Genomic DNA, 20992 nt, shown 5'->3' with positions numbered 1-20992 from the left:
TTTGTCTTATAATATTTCTTTTATCATATATTAATGCTTTGTTGTTAAAAATTCAATAAAAACAATTGAGAAAAAAAAAGAGGACTGACTGTGAAACCCAGATTGTACCTGCAGTCAGAGTAATCATTCACAGTTGCAAGCCCTTAGCAGGTAACACTTCTCAATGCTTATCATTTCACTGGTCAGGCATATGCACACAGTCATTTAAGTCCTTAAATTAGGCTGATTGATGAATGACTACACTAAGGGCTGCTATTGTACATGGTTTGATGCTCACTGCACACATGATAGATGCTATTTTGTATTCATTAAATGGCTCTATACTTAGTGTAGAGCCTCAAAACAAGAGTAAGTGGCATATGCAAATGAAAGCATAAGTAGCCAAATTACATACTAATTAACCAATCCAATGTGGCAGAACTATTCAGAAACCTATAAAGCAATCATGTACCCTCAGTGTAGCCTTTTGCCCTGAAATCCAAAACTCCTAGGATTATAGCCATGATTACACTTAGAAAAAAATTGTTAGGGGTTGCTGCTGCCGTCATTAACCTGTATGTACAATAGGCTTTAATTCAAGGTGCTGCTGTTCCTGCTGTCACCAGGCCTCAGGCAAGAAGAAGAAGGGTGTTTAGATCCATTTGACTTACCATGGACTACATGACACTGAAATTTTAGAGCGGTACTGGGTTAACAGGGAAACATTAGAGGAAGTATGCAATCTCTGCAACCCTCACCAGAGGCCCTAGAGAAATTGTGGAGAACCCACCCTACTGGAAACAGAGGTATGTGTAGCTTTATGGATACTAGCTACAGGTACTTTCGTAACACCCATGGGTATATATTAGGGGTGTCACAGGTTTCAGCTTCAGGAATATTACATCAGATTCTAAATACAATGCTACAACATATAATAGAACATATCTGTTTCCCACATACCCCAGAGGAGAGAGCAAGAACCATGCAAAAATGTTATGCAATAGCACACTTCTCTGAAGTTTTGGGGCCATAGTTTACATCACCATCATCACCTTTTCTGATTTTTTTTCCCATTTTTTTTTTACATGAGGTAAGGGTGTCATGTAAACTGTTACCATCTTTCCCTATTTAATGCCATACTCCTACCTTCAGTGGCCCTCATGCTGACTGTCATATGTCCTCTTTCACGCAGTCCATCCAATTCTTTTCTGGATACCCTGATTTCCTCATGCCTTCTTCCTGAATTTCTGTCCCAAATCTTCTTCACAAGATTGCCTTCTGATTTTCTGCACGTCTGCCTGAACCACCGCAATCTGTTCTCTTTGACCTTTTCTGTAACTGGAGCCACTTTGGCTTCTGTCCTTATGTCTTAATTTCTGTGTCTATTCCATAGTGTGCATCCTACCACCAGTCTCAGGCACTTCATCTACATCATCTCTAGCTTTCTCGACTGCTCTGCCTTTACTGCCCAATTTACTGTACCATACAGTCGTGCAGGTTGCACTACTGTTCTGTACACCTTACGTTTTAGCTTATTTGGCATTCTTCTGTCATGCACTGCACCTGACACTCTGTGCCAATTGGCTGCAGCCCCTCTGATTCTAGTTTTGACCTCCTCTTTCAGACTTCCCTTCTCTTCAACCACCCCTCCCAGATGCTTGAAGCTGTTAACCTGTTCCACTATTTTCCCTTGTATCTCAATTCTTATCTTCTGATTTCCCCCATTTGTTGCCATTACAATTGTTGTACATGTACTCAGTTTCACCTAATATGCATTCAGTTTTACATTCATTCCCCTGTATTTGCTGAAGTTCTTCTCAGAGTCTGCCTGTAATGCTACATAGTCTGCATAGAACAACTTTGTTGATCTGTTCCCTGTGACCTGTTTGGTAATGTAGTCCATCACCAGTATGGACAGCAGTGGGCTTAGAGCTGAACTCTGAAGCACACACACTCCCTCTGTGAGACCGAACATTGATCATACTTGAGTCATTGAGTTCTTGTACATAGCTTGCACTAACTCTACCAATGTTTTTGAGACTTTGAACCACCGCCAGAATACCCAAATCGTCTTTCTTGTGACCTTGTCATATGCTTTCTCCATGTCTAGGAATGCCCAGTTGGACTCTTTCCTCATTTCTAGCTTTTTCTCAAGTATATGTCTCACTGAAAACAATAGGTCAGTTGTGCTTCATCTTGCTCTGAAACTGACCTGCTCATCTCCCATTTTACATTTTACTACCCTGCTTATTCATTTATTAGTTACCGTCTCCAGAACTTTCATGCAGTGCAACAGGATTTTGATGTCTCAGTACTGTCCACAGTTGTGTATGTCCCCTTTGTTCTTGAACACCAGTACAAGTATGCTCATTCTTCAGTCATATGGGATATGCCTTGCTCTCCCTACAACTATGAGTATCCTCAGGATCCATTTCTCCCTTATCCTGGCCTCTGAAACCTTTAAAGAAAAAGCAATAGTGTTAAATAAACTAATTACTGTCATATGCAAATTCTCATATGTTTTTAAGGTGGAACATGTCCTAGGTGAGGGTCAACAGTTACATAAACAATCATAGACAATAGATTAAGAATGACAATTTAAAAATATTCTGCAATACATTTACATTAAAAGAAGTTTCTGTGTAAGCAAACATTAACTATCCAGTCTGCTCATTAGATATATCTGCAACCCAAAGTTACAAAGGATTGGGGAAAGGACAGGGCACAGTCATTTTCACTTGTATGGGGGGGGGGCAGGAGAGCAAGCCTGACACCAAAGAAGTGCATGTGTGCAAGTAAAACAAAAATGTATTCCTTGAGTATTCAATTTTCAGGGCTAGTAGTAAGATATGTATTAGCAGTCAGCAGTAATGCTTAGATAAGTAGTGTGTGTGTGTGTGTGTGTGTGTGTGTGTGTGTGTGTGTGTGTGTGTGTGTGTGTGTGTGTATGAGAGAGAGAGGTGGTATGGGCAAGTATTTGTTGAATCTGTGTATCTGCATGAACACAAGAACTGTGCTAACTCTGTGTCCTGGCATCTCAGACAGGTGTGAGTCATGCATGTTAGACTAGTCAGTTCAACAGCATCACACATGACCACAAGAACTGCATCTTCCAGGAGTTGCAGTGATAGTTCCATGGCATTGGCTAGAATTTCGGGTACTACCCAAATGTCAGTGATGTCTGTTGGGCAAGCTGTCATCACAACTATGTCCTGGACCATGACCATGTTGGCTACCATTTCTGGGTGTGGACACTAGAATTACTGATGGCACAGTGGAAGGAGTACCACTACAGGAGTAGGATTTTGCTCAGCCACATCGGCTAACAATGAACAGTGTAATGGTTCTCTGGTCACATGTATGCTGACCCTCCCTCAGCAAATGTTCCATTGCAGACACTGTCTGATCCATTGTGTCATTTATTCTGTCCAAAGACTCATCCACATGGTTCAGGCAGGCTCACATATCAGAATACAACATTTAGTACTCACACTGTCTCTTCTGAGACCATGGTGGAAAGTGCTTGTGCCTCCATGATGGACCAAAACATATATTGTGTGGCACCTACTGTCTCAACAGCATCAGGAGGAGGGTTGACAGCAGACCTCCTCTGAACACTTCTACCAGCTTGCCTCTGTGTCTTACTCTGTAGCTGTAAAGAGAATTGTTTAAGAAGCCAAACAAATATCTTTGAATGTATCCATCCATCATACTCAAAGTACATGAAAAAGTAAGGCTTCATATGAGTATACACAACTTAATACAGACTCCATCCCCCACCAAACAAAGAAAGGAATTTGTAAAATTTATAAAACATTGTTAAAAGGATAAACATTGCTGGAACTCTGTAGTACATTGCAACATTAACAAAAATAAACACCTTTCAAGGAAAAATGGTCAACAGTTTAGTGTGACATGCACTTCTGAGGAAAGCAGTTTAACACAATCTGTGTGCTAATAAGGTAAAACACCATAAACTTGCTAATAGGTAATACAACAGTCTTCTGCACTGAGTTCAGCTTCCCAAATTAAACTTCCCATTAAATGTAAGGTAACATTATTTAGAAATATTTTTAATAGTCAAGAAATAACTGATGTACAAAGCTATGCCAGAAGCTAGTCAGAAAAATGCAGACAGTAAACCAATAGTTGTATTGTAAAATGTAATCCATCAGTAAGGGTTAATTACATCAAGTTGTAAAAAACAATAATATACCTTTGCAGTAAGTCAGTTGTTAAAACATGTTTTTAAATCAAATAGTCTCAAGGTCTCTGGATCCAACAGTCTCTCGTACTACAATACAAAGTCCCTTAGCTGCATGATTGCCTTTATATGGTACAGATCCAGTGAAATCAGAGCTGTGACTATGCACATGAGGTATGAACTCATTAGCATTCATGAATTTCACAGTTTGCACTAAGTGCAGAGCAGGAAAACATAGTGTAAGGATCTACACTATTTTGTTCACATGATCTAGCAGTGCAAGAATGAGCACTGTGAATGTGTTATCTGTTAATGGCTTGTAAGCGTGAATGATTAGTCTGACTGCAGGAACAATCAGGGTTTCACAATCGGTTCCCTTTGATGTATACTTACTGAAGATGTGTCAGGGAGAAGAAACGTACAAGGCAGTTTGTGAATACATTGATTTAGGAGACCAACATTTCTAACATTTGTATGAATTGTTTATGACCACACATTGCATCTCTGAGTAAATTTTATCTGCAATTCTAGGGAAGTACATTACTCAACGAAACAGATATCAACAGAAAAGAAAATCACATAGCAGGCTTGCTAGAGAATGACAGATAAGGAGTGATGCTCACAAAATAAAGAGAAGAAAAGAGTGGCAGTGTTGCAAATTTTTATTTTATATTGCATGAGGAAAGGTTACCTTAACTGTTGCCAACATCACAGACATCCACATGTCTACTTGCAAATTACACAGGACAAGTTTCAGAACTTTACTCCATTGTACCTGTAATGTCAATTGATGCTATATCACATTTTGAGTATACAGTATGTAACCTACATTTTTTTTCTTCACAGTACATATATATATATATATATATATATATATATATATATATATATATATATATATATATATATATATGTCTGTGGCACATACTGATGATAACCTGAATTGTATGTTGTGAATGCTTTGGTGTCCAGGGGTTAAAATCCAGAGAGGGTGCTATTTGTATGAACATAATGATGTTTAAGGAGCATATGCTCATTTTGCATTGCAACAAAGTTGAGGAAACATTAGAATTATATGTTTTAACTGCTTGTTTCATAATGTTTCCTCTAGTTATGTATTTTTTCTTCATTGTTTGCACACCATTTGGCATGGTGCACTCTTGACTGATAGCAGTCCCTAGCAATGAACAGCAGTTTACTTCCTAAGGAAAAAAGTAAAAAAAAATTGGATGCCTTCTATAGCATAAACAAGCCTGGCACCATTGCATTGCTGTCAGCACTCTGGAAAGTAATCAGTAAACAAATTCCAAATGTCAGCTAGCTATATCTGTAGCACAAGGTGTAAGTGAAGTGAGTTTAGAAAAAGAGGGCACACAATGAAGGTTTCATATCCACTTTACATATACATTTTGACTGGATTCAGAATAAATATTAAAACCTAAAGTACATGGAATGAACAGCCTAAAGTCTGTGATAATTTTGCTAAACCTAGCTGGGCCAGAGGCCATAGAAAGAGAGCATTCATTTGTGTATGCACCAGCAGTATATGAAGGAGAAGGTGAAAACCTTTGTATTGTTATACAGGCTGACTCAAGAGAAGACCCCAAGTGTTTGAAGCACAAGTTCAGAGAAATGTGTAACTCCCAGACAAATGTTATGTTAGAAAAGCATTTGTTTTACACAAAAGATCAGAAACCAGTTGAAACTTTGCAGCTTATATAACAGACTTGAGAAATAAAGCTAAGACATGTTGGTTTGGTGACTTAAAAGATGAGTTAATAAAGGACAGCCTTGTGTGTGGTATTAATAATGCTGCTGTGAGAAAGATCTTGCTTTGTGACAGTGATTTATTGTTGAGTAAAGCCATAGAGATTTGTCAAATCCATGAAATGACATAAGAACACACAAGTATGCTTGCAAGTGACAGGAGCATGGTTTCAGCAGACTCCAGAGCAAGTGTAGCTAGCATGCAACATGTGGCAGACAGAAGTAGGCTTAAGCACATGGCAGCCACAACTCCTGCTGACTCACCAAGGAAACCACATAGTTTTCCAGCTTGTTCTAAGACTAGTTCAGTTAAAGGGGCATATCCATCAAGTGCAGTACAAATGTGAACCAGCAAAATCCAAGCCCAGCCTTATTGTTAACTGTTGCAGTTGTGGTGCAAATCATGAGTCTTGTTTGTGTCTTTTGGCTTTTCTGGGTTAGGGGTCACCACAGCGGAACTCCGGTCTGCTAATGATTGGCAGTAGAGTTTTACGTGCTGGCTTGCCAGGCCTAACGCACAACCTTCAATGAAGGAACACCCATTCACGCAGAAATGCTTAGCAGAGTCAGCAATGTTACAAGTGTAAAAAATGGAATGGTTTCCAAAAAATTTGGAAGTCAACTAAACCTCTCACAGTTGTAAAGAAGGGTCTCACAAAAAAAGGTTCAAGTAGAGCTGCAGCAGTCAGCTTTCTATGTAGATGGTGTATCAGTAGTTGGTGAAAGTGTTAATCCACAGAATTTATTGGCAAAGAGTGAAGTGTTTTGTACTGTCCATATCAATGGTAAATCCATAGAGCTTAAAGTAGACACTGGTTCAAAGTGCAATGCTATATCAGCAGACACATTTGCTAAAATGAGAATGAATGAACAACTCAATGTGGCCAGTACCATGAAACTTGTTGGTTATGGAGGTGAAGAAAATCATACAGAAGGCTCAGTGATGCTTTCATGCTATTTGGCCAAGAACTGTTACAACTTGTTATTCCATGTAGTCCGAAGACCAGTGCAGTCTTTATTAGGTCTCAAAGATAGTTTGAGAATGAATCTTTCTTTTACCAAAGAAGTGCACCACATAAGTGTATCACCTAGTTCTAAATTTTCTGAAGCCATTTTCTCAAAATATGCTGAGGTTTTCAATGACAAGTTGGGCAAACTTCCATTTGTGTATTCCATAAAGTTAGACCCAGATGTCACTCCAGTAGTCAGACCAGCAAGAAGAGTTTGGATAGCTATACAAGATAAAGGTAAGGTTCAGCTGGATAAAATGGTGCAGCAAGGTGTAATTTATCCAGTTACAGAACCAATTGAATGGGTGTCATCTATGGTAGCAGCTCACAAAAAAGGCTCTGACAAAATCAGAATATGTATTGACCCAAGAGATTTGAACAAAGCATTGAAAAGACCATATCATCCAATACGCACAAAGAGGTTGCAGCCCTAATACCAAATGCCACTGTTTTTTTTTCTGTTTTGGATGCAAAACGTTCATTTTGGCAAGTGATGTTTGATCACAAATCCTCATTACTAACCACTTTTGGTACTCTGTTTAGCAGATACAGATTTCTAAGGATGCCATTTGGAATAAATTTGGCAAGTGAAGTCTTTCAGCGTGCAATAGAGCAAATTTTTTCGGGTTATTCTTGTGCCATAATAGTAGATGATTTATTGGTTGGAGGCAGTGGTGAAGCAGAGCATGACAGAAACCTAAAGAAAGTTCTAGACACAGCAGATGAAGTAAACTTGATGTTCAGTCCTCTGAAGTGCAACTTCAGATTTCCAGAAGTTACATATGTAGGTCATTTATTTACCAGCACTGCCTTGAGACCAGACCCAAACAAGCAAGTAGCTATTCTTGAGATGTCAGCACCAATGTTCCAGCTCTACAACATTTCCTAGGCATGGTCAACTATTTAGGCAAGTTTATGCCAGACTTCAGTGAGTTGACAGCACCTTTGAGAGCGTTGATTCGCAAAAATGTTGCATGGTCATGGTTAGAAATGCACCAGAAGGCATTTGAATACCTTAATCAGAAAATTGCCACTCCATCTACATTAAGATACTATGATGTGAACAAACCAGTCACTATTTCCTGTGATGCTTTAAAATTTGGTCTTGGCACAGCTATACCCACCAGTAACCTATGCATCTAGAACATTTACCCAAACTGAAATGCAGTATGCTCAAATTGAGAAAGAACTTTTGGCAGTAGTATTTGCACATTCCAAATTTCATGATTATATTTATGGTTGAGCTATTCAGATTGGAACTGACCACCAACCTCTAGTTACTATTATAAAAAAGTCTATGCATTCAGCTCCAACAAGATTACAAAGAATGATGCTCAAATTGCAAAAGTACAACTTCAAAATGGTCTATACAAAAGGCAAACTGCTCTATCTGGCTGATACCTTATCCAGGTCACCCAGAAATACAATGGAACAGCTTGATGCAGAGAATTTTGACTTTGAAGTGATGGCAGTGCATAATTTTTCTACCACTAGGCTTGATGAGTTAAGAGATTGCACAAAGACTGAGTCAATTTTGCAAAAGCTCAATCACTACATTAATGCTGAATGGCCATCAAAGCAATCTAGTGTACCACCTGAAGTGCAAAACTATTTTCTTTACAGAGATGAAATGTTGATGGAAGATGGCATTATTTTCAAAGGTCCTAAAATTTTTGTTCCTGCTTCCTTACAACATGAATATATTAATGTATCGTGGTCACCCAGGTTCTGCATCCACTAAGAGGTGAGTGAGAGAATTAGTATTTTGGCCATCATTATTGAAAGACATTGATAAAGTACTTTCTTCTTGTTCAGTATGCAATATTACTAGACTACATTTGCAAAGAGGACCATTTCAGCTAAATCAGATTCCTGAACTACCTTGGTCAACAGTAGCCACTGATATCTTTGAGTGGAACAATCAACACTACTTAGTATTGGTAGACTCTTATTTGAATTGGTTTGAGATTGATCTACTACCTAATCTATTATCCACTACTGTTATTACTAAGTTGAAACATCATTTCTCAGTCCATGGTAGTCCACACAGTTATTTCTGACAGTGGTACTCAATTTACTAGCCAGTTTTTTCAGAAATTTGCAAGAGAATGGGACTTTGTAAATGTTACTGGCAGTCCTGAATATCCACAGTCAAATGGTCTAGCTGAACGTGCAGTGCAGAGTGCAAAGCAGTTACTTGAAAGGTCAAAGTGTGACAATACCAATGTTTTTTTAAATTTGCTTAATCTTAGAAACATACCCCGTGATTATATTCTTGGCTCACCTGCTCAAAGACTTCTTTCCAGGCAAACCAGAACTACGCTACCCATTTGTTCCAGTTTATTGAGGTCTAAAGCTAAGAACAATAAAACCATCAAGGCTCAATTATTCAAGAATTGTTCTGTCCAGAAGTCCAATTATGGTAAGTTGAGCAGATTTCTTTGCCCATTGAGGGACGGAGAGAGTGAGAATACAAACAGGGAAAGGTTTCGACTGGATTGGTCAAGTTACAGGTATATGCACCGAGCCGAAATCCTACCTTGTCGAATCTGAGGGTGTGAATACAGGAGAAATCTCAGACATCTTCCTGTACCAGAATCATCATCGCAACACTATCCTTATGATACAGACTCTAGATCTCAGAGTGAACCAAACTTTGTTCCCAATCCCAGAGTGTGTTCCAACCTCTGATTCCATTTCTGAAGATGTTCCATATACTTCTGAGATTGAACATTTTGAGGAGACCACTCCAGTTACTAAATCCAATTCCAAGTTTTATGTCACACAGTATGGACGAATATCCAGGCCCAGTGTGAAATACGATGCAACATGGACTTAACTGTGTATATATGTACCTAGTCTTGTATAAATGCATGATAAACTATTGTCTATGATATCTGCATGCCAAATAGATTCATAATGTTGCATTTTTCATTTAAAGAGGGAGGATGTAGATCAGAGTGTACATGCTGTGTGCTGTGTCTTTAAGAAGCATGTCAAAGACTGAGTGTGCATGTATAAATGCCAGGCACATGCTATTCCTAGTGCCATTTTGAGAGTGCAGCCAGAGAGAGAGCATGTATGATTGCTGCAGTTTGTATATAAGTTATTTACGTTATGTCAGTAAACTTCTATCATGATGTGTTTGTATAAAATAAAGCTGCTTGAACAGAATCCTCGAAGACTCTACCATTGTGTCCAAAGTAGGAGAGTAACACTTCCTAAGGAAAAAGGCGAAACATTTCATTTAGTCTGCCTTTTGTAGAGTGAATGAGCCTGGCACTGTATGTCCTTCATCACTGTGGATAGGATTCAGTGAACAAAATGCACCTGCTAGGTTACTTTCTCTGTGGCAGTAGTTGCAACTGCAGTGAGCTTAAGGAAAGAAGACAGCTGATGCAGCGCTCAAATCCAATTTACAGATAGTTTTACAGAGGAGGGTGTGAATACATATTGGCACACATTTTGCTATATCATTTGTGTTGCTTGAAACTCCAGTTTTCTCAATATTGCTAACAACATGTGAGCTGCTGTCTGAACCCCTTTCCCATTATTTGACTTTATCTAAAGTCCTGATATTCTGATCCAGAAATTAAAATTCTGATGTGACAAGGAGATGTAAGAAGGATGAATGTGTTACTGTAATGCACTTATTGCTCTGGGCATTGCTAGATATACCCTATAAGTGATTTCATTTTCCTTTAATTTTTTTTAATAATGGCTTTTGCATTCACCATCTGCTCTGCACAGACATGTATAACTGAAGGAAAGAGGTGAACATTTTAATTTGGGCTACCTTTTGTAGCACAAATGAGCTTGGTGATGGTGAGTGGCCATCATCACTCTAGCTAGTATTCAGTGAATAAATTCCACCTGCCAGGTAACTTTCCCTGTGGTACAAGGTGTAAGTGTAGTGATATGAGAGAACAAAAACAGGTGATAAGGGTTTGGATCCAGTTTACAGATACTTTTACAGAAGAGGTCAGAATGCTATTTGTCACAACATTTGTATTAGGACTGTAACAGTAAATGCAAAAGAATATCATCATAACTGTGTTTATTGCAAGAATTGTATCATTACTACTTGCTATAGAAACCCAATATAATGTGTGTAAATTGTTAAACATGGCAATGATGACATTTCATTTACAATGCACTTGCAGAGGTACGATGGACACGATATTTTTGCTATAGGTATTATGAGTTATCACTTATCATATGTATGCATGTAGGACAGCATATCTTCTGAATTATTTATGTAACTTAAACCATGTATTACTCAGGTTATGCAACTGCATGCACCTGAAATGCATTTACAAAAAGAAATACTGCATTTTACATAGAAATGCGGTCCCATGACCAACTAAAGTCACAGTCATACAGGTATCTCTGAAGTATATTTCCAGTCATTGTTACATAACTATACCTGTAATTACCATGCTAAAAGTAAGTTCTTCTGTGGCACTGACAATTCATAACTGAAGGCTAACATTTTATCCTTTTTTTCTAATGTGTTCAATTCCCAGGTGGTACTATTCAATCTTACCAGTGTTTAACTTCCAATAGGCCAATATGTCACAAGTAATACCATTTGACCTCTGACCAACCATGCTTATAACAAACACCATAAAGCATTTCATTGTCTAACATTGGAATGTGTGTCAATAGTTTAATCATCACACATGGCCAAATCTCAGTGCCATATTTCACACCTTCTGTGATTTTTGATGTACTCATTGGCAATGTGTCTGCCTAGCCATTGCCATGTTTTCAATTGCACAAATGCAGCTGGCAAGGTTGTGTGTCTGTGTGCACAAGCTCTTACACATGACATCTGAATTGGGCACCAATTCAGACACATACTTTTAGCTTGACGTCTGCAGACATGACTGGTGAAGGTAGGGATAGTGTTCCATTTAAAGAAGAAAGGTGGGGTGTTGAGTCCAGGATTTTTGCGGCACTCCTCGTGAAGCGCTATAGCTGGAGGCTGCTACAGGGGGATTATACCAGGTTTCAGCATAAGGCCGAGGCTTGGAATAGCTTGGCCTGGGCTGTTTCCAGTACAACTGGCATCCCACACACTAGGGAGCAATGTTGTTATGACTGCAGTGACATGAAGAGGCATAAGTGATACATCCTGAGCTATGGGAGGATAAATTTAAGACTGCAAACATCCCTCAGTTGTGTAAATATACTGACCTATCACCTGTGTCTGATAAGGCATTAATTAGCCTTCCACTGCAGTTATTCATTATGCTTTTGTGTTTTTGTTTCCTTTCTCTACTGTATGGCTGAAGCAGAGATACCAGAAAATCATGGGCACATCAGGAGAATAACTTCCTTCAGAGAGGCATGGGAAAAGTATAAATCAAGTCTGAATGCAAGACAGTGAAGTATTTTCAGTCCATTGCTCTAGATCATCTTGAGCAGGCACCCCTCAACTTTTATTTCAAGCATACATGCCAGCTCCAATAGCTGTTGGTGATTGTATTAGGTGGTGAGTACATCAGCTGATTTGTATGTGGGTTCAATACCCAGAACAGGCATTAGATTTTTTTACAGATAGTATTTAAAAGAACTGCAATACTGCATGAGATTAGAAATTCAATTTTGCAAATATAGTTAACTTTGAAAGCATATATCTGATATAGACAAAAAAGAGAGTACGCTGGTGTGTAATAGCCAGGTATCCAGTCATTCAAGTACACAAAATATTCACGTGAAATAACCACCACGCTAGATGAGCAATGTGGAGATGAATCTTTTAATGGTAGTGAGCGCTTTCGCCCGTAGGCTTCTTCAGACTTTTAAAACATTTAATTGCAGTTACATTACAATTTAAATAGTGCTCTGTACAACACTATTGGTCAGTCAATCAACATTAAAAACGTCATTCAGCATTAGAAGATTTTAAGGTGCTATCTTGCTTCATTTAAAAATCGACATTTCATGACAATATGAAAAACATTATTTAAAACTAAATTTAATAAATAACTATAAAAATATCTATAAAATTAAATATAAGCGCACCAATGCAGGTATATACACATTGCATAAAACAAACAACATCTATGGAACCTGCACTACACTTTCTTATATGCAAATACTGTATAAAAGCCTAGGTTAGTAAAAAGTGTCATAACTAATATGTATGGAAACCTGTAAATAGTATGGAGCACAGTTGTAAAAAACCAAAGGCTCTTTATCATACGGAGAGGGTTCAAAAAGTACATGCTTATCAAAGGTAGGTGGTTATATAACCATGAGCAGGGGAAGTACATTGTCCAAGGAGTAGAAAGAAAAAGGAAATGAATTAAAATAAATATAAATACTAAACCTATATATATATGAATACTAAATCTATATATATACTACTGGTGGGGTACTTGAAGTTTTCTCCTTCTCAAGAACGGTTTCACCTGTACCTTATCATTCAGACCTGGGTATTGGTCAGCCCTACATCTAATAATCCACTTCATTTCGTTCTCCAGAGTATAGTTTATTATATCACCCCCTCTCATATTGGTTTCAATTTTTTGAATGACAAAAAATCTGAAAGTATGTGTGGCCCCTGATTCCATATAATGTTTGGCTAATGCATTGAACACTGAACCTATTCTAATGTGATAAACATGTTCTCTGATGCGTTCTTTCAAGCATCTATTGGTTTTGCCAATATAGAACGCAGAGCATGCTTCACATATAGCCATATAAACAACATTTGAACTGTTACAACTTGTGTTGGTGTGAAAATAAAACAGTTGTTTTGTAACAGGGTGGGTAAAATCTGTTGTTTCTTCAATATACATGCACTGATTACATTTTCCACAGGGTCTGGTGTTAATATTACGTTCATTTATTCTCCCTATTTCCAGATTGTTCTTGGGTCTACATAATAGTCTCCTTAGATTTGGTTGATTCTTAAATACAATCTTCGGGCTGGAGCCCACGATCTTACTTATTTCATTATCTAAAAGTAAGATGTTCCAGTGTTTTGCCATAATTTGTTTGAGATAGAACACATCTTTCGAGAAAAACATAGAAGCTCTAATATTCTCTAGGGTAGACAATGTGTCAGTATTAGCTGGTTCCATAGGTTCTGAAAAATAGGGTTTGGCCACAGTGTCTCTAAGATTAGTTACTGCAGATGTAGTTTGTACAAATGTTCCTAGATCATATCCCCTTTGTACAAATTTAGTCCTTAGATCATCCAGTTCCTTCAGGTAACCCTCCTCATTAGGGTTCAATCTAGAAGCCCTGATTATTTGACCCTTCAAAACGTTATTAAAAACATATTGAGGATGCATACTATCCCTGTGTAGTATAGTATTCCTATGACACAATTTCCTATGTATTGAGGTGTTAAGTAAACCATTGCTGAGTCTAAAAATATTGACATCTAAAAAAGATATCTGCTCATGTGAGTAGGTCAATGTAAATTTTAAAAAATTAGTTGAGGTATTGATGCATTCTACAAACCTCAGCAAAGTATCCACATCACTCATCCAAATAAAAAAGAGGTCATCCACAAACCTGCGGTACAGACCTACATGGTCTTGAAACATATTAAGCTTAAAAAGAAAGGTTTCTTCCCATTGAGCCATGACCAGGTTGGCGTAGCTATTGGCACAAGAAGTGCCCATAGCCACGCCGTCCTTCTGTAAAAACACATCTTCTCCAAACATAAAAATGTTATTTAGCAGAACAGTTTCCAATAGGAGTGTAATAAAATCAATTTTCGCAGAAGAAAAATCAGAATGAGTTCTAAGGTAATCTTGTATGTACTGTATCCCTATGTCATTTGGGATCACCGTAAACAAACTCACAACGTCTAGGGTGACTAGTACGTAGTGTATGTTATCATTCAAATGTTTTGTATAAGCATATAAATCAAGCAAGAATTGTTTACTGTCTCTTAGTATGTTATTATTGTCATTTACAAAAGGTCTAAGGTGAAACTCGATATAAATAGAGAGGGGCTCAGTCGCCCAACCTTGGCCAGCTACAATCGGTCTCATCGGAGGTTCCACGGTGGACTTGTGGACCTTCGGAAGACCTTGTATAATTGGAATAAGTGGATTGACTACCTTAAAATAGTTATACAATTCTTTAGTAATAATGAAAGATGCTAAAAGTTCGTCTAGCATGTCATATATCTGAAAAACCTTTTCCATTACTGTATTCATATCAATTTTCGAGTAAAAACGTGCTGGTCGTAACTTTTGGATTTTACTTATATATCTGATATGACATAGTCAAATGCATGATTTTGTTTGTCATATCATACCCTGGTTTAATTTCTCCAAGTCTTTTGGGTTTATAATACTATGATGGGAATGGACCCCATTCCCAATGCAAAGTATGATTAAAGTTCATGAAATTAGTATTGCTTCAATGTTGCATCAGTCTTTGATGTTAGCCAGAAGTGCTCTTTGTAGCGCCCACAGTGTGCATAGAACTGACTCCTTCTGCAATTCATAAAGCATTACATGTATTGGTAACATATCTAAATATGACTGTAAATTATTTTTTTATAAAACTGATTGCTCCTACTACTGTTGGAACTGTCTGGGTATCCTTATTTCACATTGCCCATGTTTCTGCCTGTAAATCCTGGCATTTTGTGACTTTGTGTCTCTCTGTACGCAAGACACTATAGTCACTGGGTGTAGCGACTTCAATGATCAGTGCTACTTCTGACTTCTTTCCTGGACTACTGTATCTGGTTTTCTTGCATCTATTTTTTGATATGTTGGTAATGAGTGATCCCATGTCATATAAACATAATTTTCTATAATGCTTTGTGGCTCATGTTTCCAGTACTTCAATATTATAATGTTTGCTCAATCCTCACTGTAACAGTCTTGCCATATTATTATGCCTTACAATGTACAGTCCTTCTGCCATTAGTTTGTCATATCCAGCAACAAGATGTGTGAATGTTTCCAGTTCTGTTTTACAAAACCTGCATTTGTCTGTTTGTCCCACATGTTCAGTGGAGTTTGTGAAGCAATGTGTACATAGTCCACTATCCTGGGCCACCAACATCATCCTTTCATCTTTTGTTTAAAAAAAAATTAACCTCTCCTTAACCATTCCTAAGTTCAGTCCTGATCGACCTGGAGTTGTTCCAAAAGTTTTCTGTACTTGCAACTATATTTATGCATTTTCCAAATTTCTTACCTTCTCATCTGATCCTTCACCTTATATTCTTTCTTTTGTTTTTTGACACATTCAGTTACTGGCTGATTTTTATCTACTTCTGGTTTGATTTCCATTCCCACTTGACACCAGTATTTTTTGCAAAACTAAGCAGGGAAGTCATCTTAGACTTATTCTCCTCATGTTTTAAGACTTTCACTACATTTGGATCTTGTGATGTCAGCAGATATGTATGCAGTCCTACAATTGCGGATCTATATATGTAATCAATTTCAAGAAGGCCCATATCTCCTTCAGAATGGGGAATATATAATGTTGGTATACAGTGACTTTTATAAATCATTTGATAAGCATGAAACATTTTACTTGTTTTCTTGTCCAACTGATCCAATACATTTTGGTGCCAGTCACTGACTCCAAAAGTGTAAGTTAGGACAAGAAGAGCAAATTAGATTATTGCCTGGACTTTGTTCCTAGATGTCAAAGCTGTTTTCAATATTAATTTTAGTCTTTTAAAATGTTCCATACTAAGTTTTATTCACATTTGTTCATGTTTTATTGTTGATCCTTCATTGATTCCCAAATATTTGTACACTCCCTCTTGCTCAAGTTCTTTTATATCACATTCTTGTCCCAAGCTGATTTTTTTCTTGGTGCTCCTATTTTCCTACTTTAAAGGTTGCTTTTGCACATTTATGAAGACAAAATGACATTCTTAAATCATCTGAGAAAGTCTGAGCCATTTGTAGTTGTGCTTTCAGTTCCTCATTTGATGAACTATATAGTTTTAAATCATCCCCCAAAAGAAGATTAGAAGTCTTTACACTTTGTAGTCATGACCTAATCCGTTAAGTGGGCAGCTTAATGGGTTAAGAGAAAGACAAAAGATCAGTGGTGACAAAAAAGGTCACCCTGGAATACCCCTTGTTGGAAGTTTTATGCCTGGAATAATAGTTTGTCCTTTATTGTGGTTTAACTGCAAAGTGGTTTGCCACTGTTTTATGGTCACTATAATGTAATTGATCAGTGTACAGTATATCTTACACATTCGTAAGCACTCTTTTATCCATGAATGTGGGATGCTGTCAAATGCTTTTTTATAGTCTATCCATGCCATACTTAGATTCTTCCCCTTTTTACAGATCCCCATTATGTCTTTATTTAATAACAAATGATCCTTTGTTCCATATGGCTTTCTTTTGTTATCCTTTTGTTCTATTGCCATGATTGAGTTTTTTTCTAAATGACTGTAAACTCTATAGGCATCAATTCCAGTGTATAGTTTATACATTGTTGGAAGGCAGGTTATTGGTCTGTAGTTTTTAGGATAGTTTGCAGGTTAACTTTTAAGGTGGAGGATTGTTTTTCCTGCTGTTAACTAGGTTGGCATCTGTTCATGGTGTGCATATAAGAATTTCTTACTCATTGCTAAATCTACATGTAAAGATGTTAATACTTTTATCCAAAAGTTAGATACTGCATCTGGGCCTAAGGTTTTCCAATTAGGAGCTTTTCTTAATTTTGTTTCAGTTCATCTGGCTGTCAGTTAATTCCATTTCATATCCTGTATATTTGAACTTCTTATTCTTTCTTTTACTTCTTCTGTCCATTCGGCATCTTTGTTATGTTCTACAGGATTTTCATAGATATTTCTCCAAAATGTGTTTATTTCTTCTTTTTTGGTGGTGTTCCAGCTCCTTTTGCCTTATTTCCCAATTCTCTATAAAACTTGTTTGGGCCATCAATAAATTGCTTATTTTGTACTTTTACTTTATATTTAACTGCATATCTTCCTTATTCTTCCTGTGCTGATATATTTAGTTTATTATTTGCAATAGTATATGATAGATCCTGATCTGTTCTGATATTGTGCATTGCTTTTATCACGTCTGTCTTTCTGAGTATTTTTTGTTGATCTGTTCCCTGTTCTGTACTCTTCCAATAGTGACACTTCTTGTCTTAATTGCTTTATATTTTTCTCTACTCAATACTCCCATGATAGCATTTGATTTCACCCCTTCCTTTCCCTTGCTCCCCTGTGTTTTTGTGGCACAACTCTATCTCTTATTAATTTAGATGCACAGTAATATATCCTATTTACTTCTATCATGAATTTCTATGAACAGTCCTGATTACTGTGTTCATTTGTTTTATCACACTTTTAAAATGTTGGTTCTTACAGACTTTCTGTATTTTATTTCTTTCATTGATTTTAGGATGCCTATCCATCTCTATTAAATCAAGCAACACTTCCCTTAGGTCATTTTCTTCTAAACTGAGGGCACATTCTTTGTTCTTCATTTCCTGTGGACATTCCACAGAAAGTTCCAAAGCATCTTCCTGTCCCATATCCTCTTCAGTTTCATCCTGTGTCATCTGTTGCTTTTTCATATGGGAACTCACTAACTTATCACTGTGGTCCCACTTCATAAGGGCGGTGCCTCCACAGACCCTGGAAATTACCGCCCCATTAGCTTGACAAGCCTTATCTGCAAAGCCATGGAGAGGATCATAATGGAACTCATAAATAAAGACATAGGGAACTTGCAGACTTTGGATCCAACTCAGTTTGGCTTTGTCAAAGGCAGATCCTGCCTCTTAAACTTGGTTGACTTTTTCGAGACAGTCACCAAGGCCATTGATGAGGGAAAGGCAGTCCATACAGCCTACCTCGACCTGGCAAAGGCCTTCGACACAATACCCCACTCAGGTATCATCGAAAAACTCATCAGCTTGAATGTAAACCCATACATCACAAGATGGGTTGCAAACTGGCTAAGTGACAGAACCCACAAGGTCAGAGTTGCTGGAGCCATGTCAGACTCAAAGCCTGTCACAAGTGGTGTCCCACAGGGCTCAGTCCTGGGTCCACTCTTGTTCGGCATCTACTTTTCTGAAGTACAAGCAAACACAGGAGGGTTATGGCTGACAAAGTTTGCAGATGACTGCAAACTGGGCCATAGTCGAAAACACATCTGACACAGATATCCTCCAGAAGGGCCTCACAGAAACGGATAACTGGTGCCAGAGCCATGGCCTGAAGTTAAACGCCAAAAAATGCATAGTCATACCCTTCGGGAAAAACAAGGTTACCCCTAGCTACCATATAGGTGGCAATCCACTGAGCACAGAAAAGTCATCAGAGATCTGGGGACCCAGGTTGAAGTAGCCTTTCGTTTGACACTCATGTTGCTAAAGTAGTTAGGAAAACCTTCTATATCACCCACCTGATCATGAAGGGATTCACATCTAGATCAAGGGAGGTCATCGTCCCCCTGTACTCATCACTTATTAGACCTATTATTGAGTACAATGCCCCGTTCGGAATGTATCTGACCAGACACCTGCTGCAGCTTGAAAGGCCCCAAAAGTTCCTCACCAAAAGGATAAAGGGTCTCAAAAATATGTCTTATGCTGCCCGACTGAAAGAACTCCAGCTCTATTCAGTCTCATACCGCTTGCTCAGAGGTGACCTGTGCCTGACATATAAGGCCATGTCAAACCCAGATTTGATGAATATGCTTCACCTCAAAAAATCTAGATCCCTCAGAACCACAAGGGCGGGAGACTTAAACCTTGACACGGTTATAAATAGAACGTGCTGGAGGGACAGATTCATCACCCAGAGACTCCCTATGCTGTGGAACAAAATCCCGGTACATGTGAGGCAGAGCACCTCTCTGGCCTTGTTCAAGAGGAATCTTGACCAATGGATGGGAGATTGCAGATATACCCCAGGGATTACTTCAGTGTCACTGCTTGACAGAGGCACAGCAAAATGATAGGCATAGTTTTTATTCAAACTAAAGGGGTGGCGAAAGCCACATAACTATGGGCTAGGCTTATAAATGCCCTTGGGCAGATAGCCTAGTATGAACCTATGAACCTATGAACCTATGAATCACTCCACAAGATTGACTATTTCAGATTTGTCACAGGTTCCTGTTCCTTCCCTTGCTGTGCAACTCCAACTGAACTTTTATACTGGTTTGCTACTAAAGCCTCAAAAGTATCTTCATATGGCAACTAATCAGATGTTTCCTGCTCAAATGGTTTCGCCTTAATTTGGGGAATCATTATTCTATCCTGCTGTGGTGTTGTCAGACTTAGATTTTCTACACTAAACCCTTCACTTCACTTCACTGGTAATTCATTACCTCAGTTTCTCTTTCCTTAACATCTCCATTACTAATCATTTTATGATTGATTGCATGACACATTAATGCTTTCCCATCATATCTGTATGTGGCCATAGTGTACTTATTTTCTCTCATGTTGGTTCATTTATTGAAATAATAAAATATTGTGATGTCATTAATCTAATTCTCTCTTTTTTGTCTCCCTAACCCTATGTCTGTTTTTTTTAAATACATTGCTGCTGAAAACAAAATGGCCATCAGCCCAGGTAGGTAGACCTACCACTGCAGTCTAGCCCTTCATACCTCCAGAGGTGGCTGTGGTGGCAAAGACACCTTGTATATGTGGAGTCCAACCAGTTAGATTTGCTCCCATAAATCCTACCTACTCCAAACTTTTGTGTTCATTACTGTCCCTGTCTGTCTTGTATGTCCTGTATGTCTACGCCTGCTTCCTAACCTGCCCTAACTACCTGACCATGTAATTTCTAGGCACCTATCCCAACATTCCTCTCACTCCCAAAAAAAAGAAAAAGGGGCACATGTCCCACAAAAAAAATATTATACCCCACAAATAGCTCTCCACTTCACCTATGTGCTGTCTTGACACACTTGATTTGGTCATATTGGCTATACAACATTATTCTGTTACTGTCACTCATGACTGATGTGGTGACTCTCCAAAGTCATGAAATTGTGTGTAATATACTACATTTATATTCTGAAGAAGTAGA

The sequence above is a fragment of the Protopterus annectens genome, chromosome 1.part1 (genome assembly GCF_019279795.1).
Source record: "Protopterus annectens isolate FY-2018-M chromosome 1.part1, PAN1.0, whole genome shotgun sequence".
In the NCBI taxonomy this organism is placed as follows: domain Eukaryota; kingdom Metazoa; phylum Chordata; order Ceratodontiformes; family Protopteridae; genus Protopterus; species Protopterus annectens.
This window is presented reverse-complemented; position numbering follows the sequence as displayed.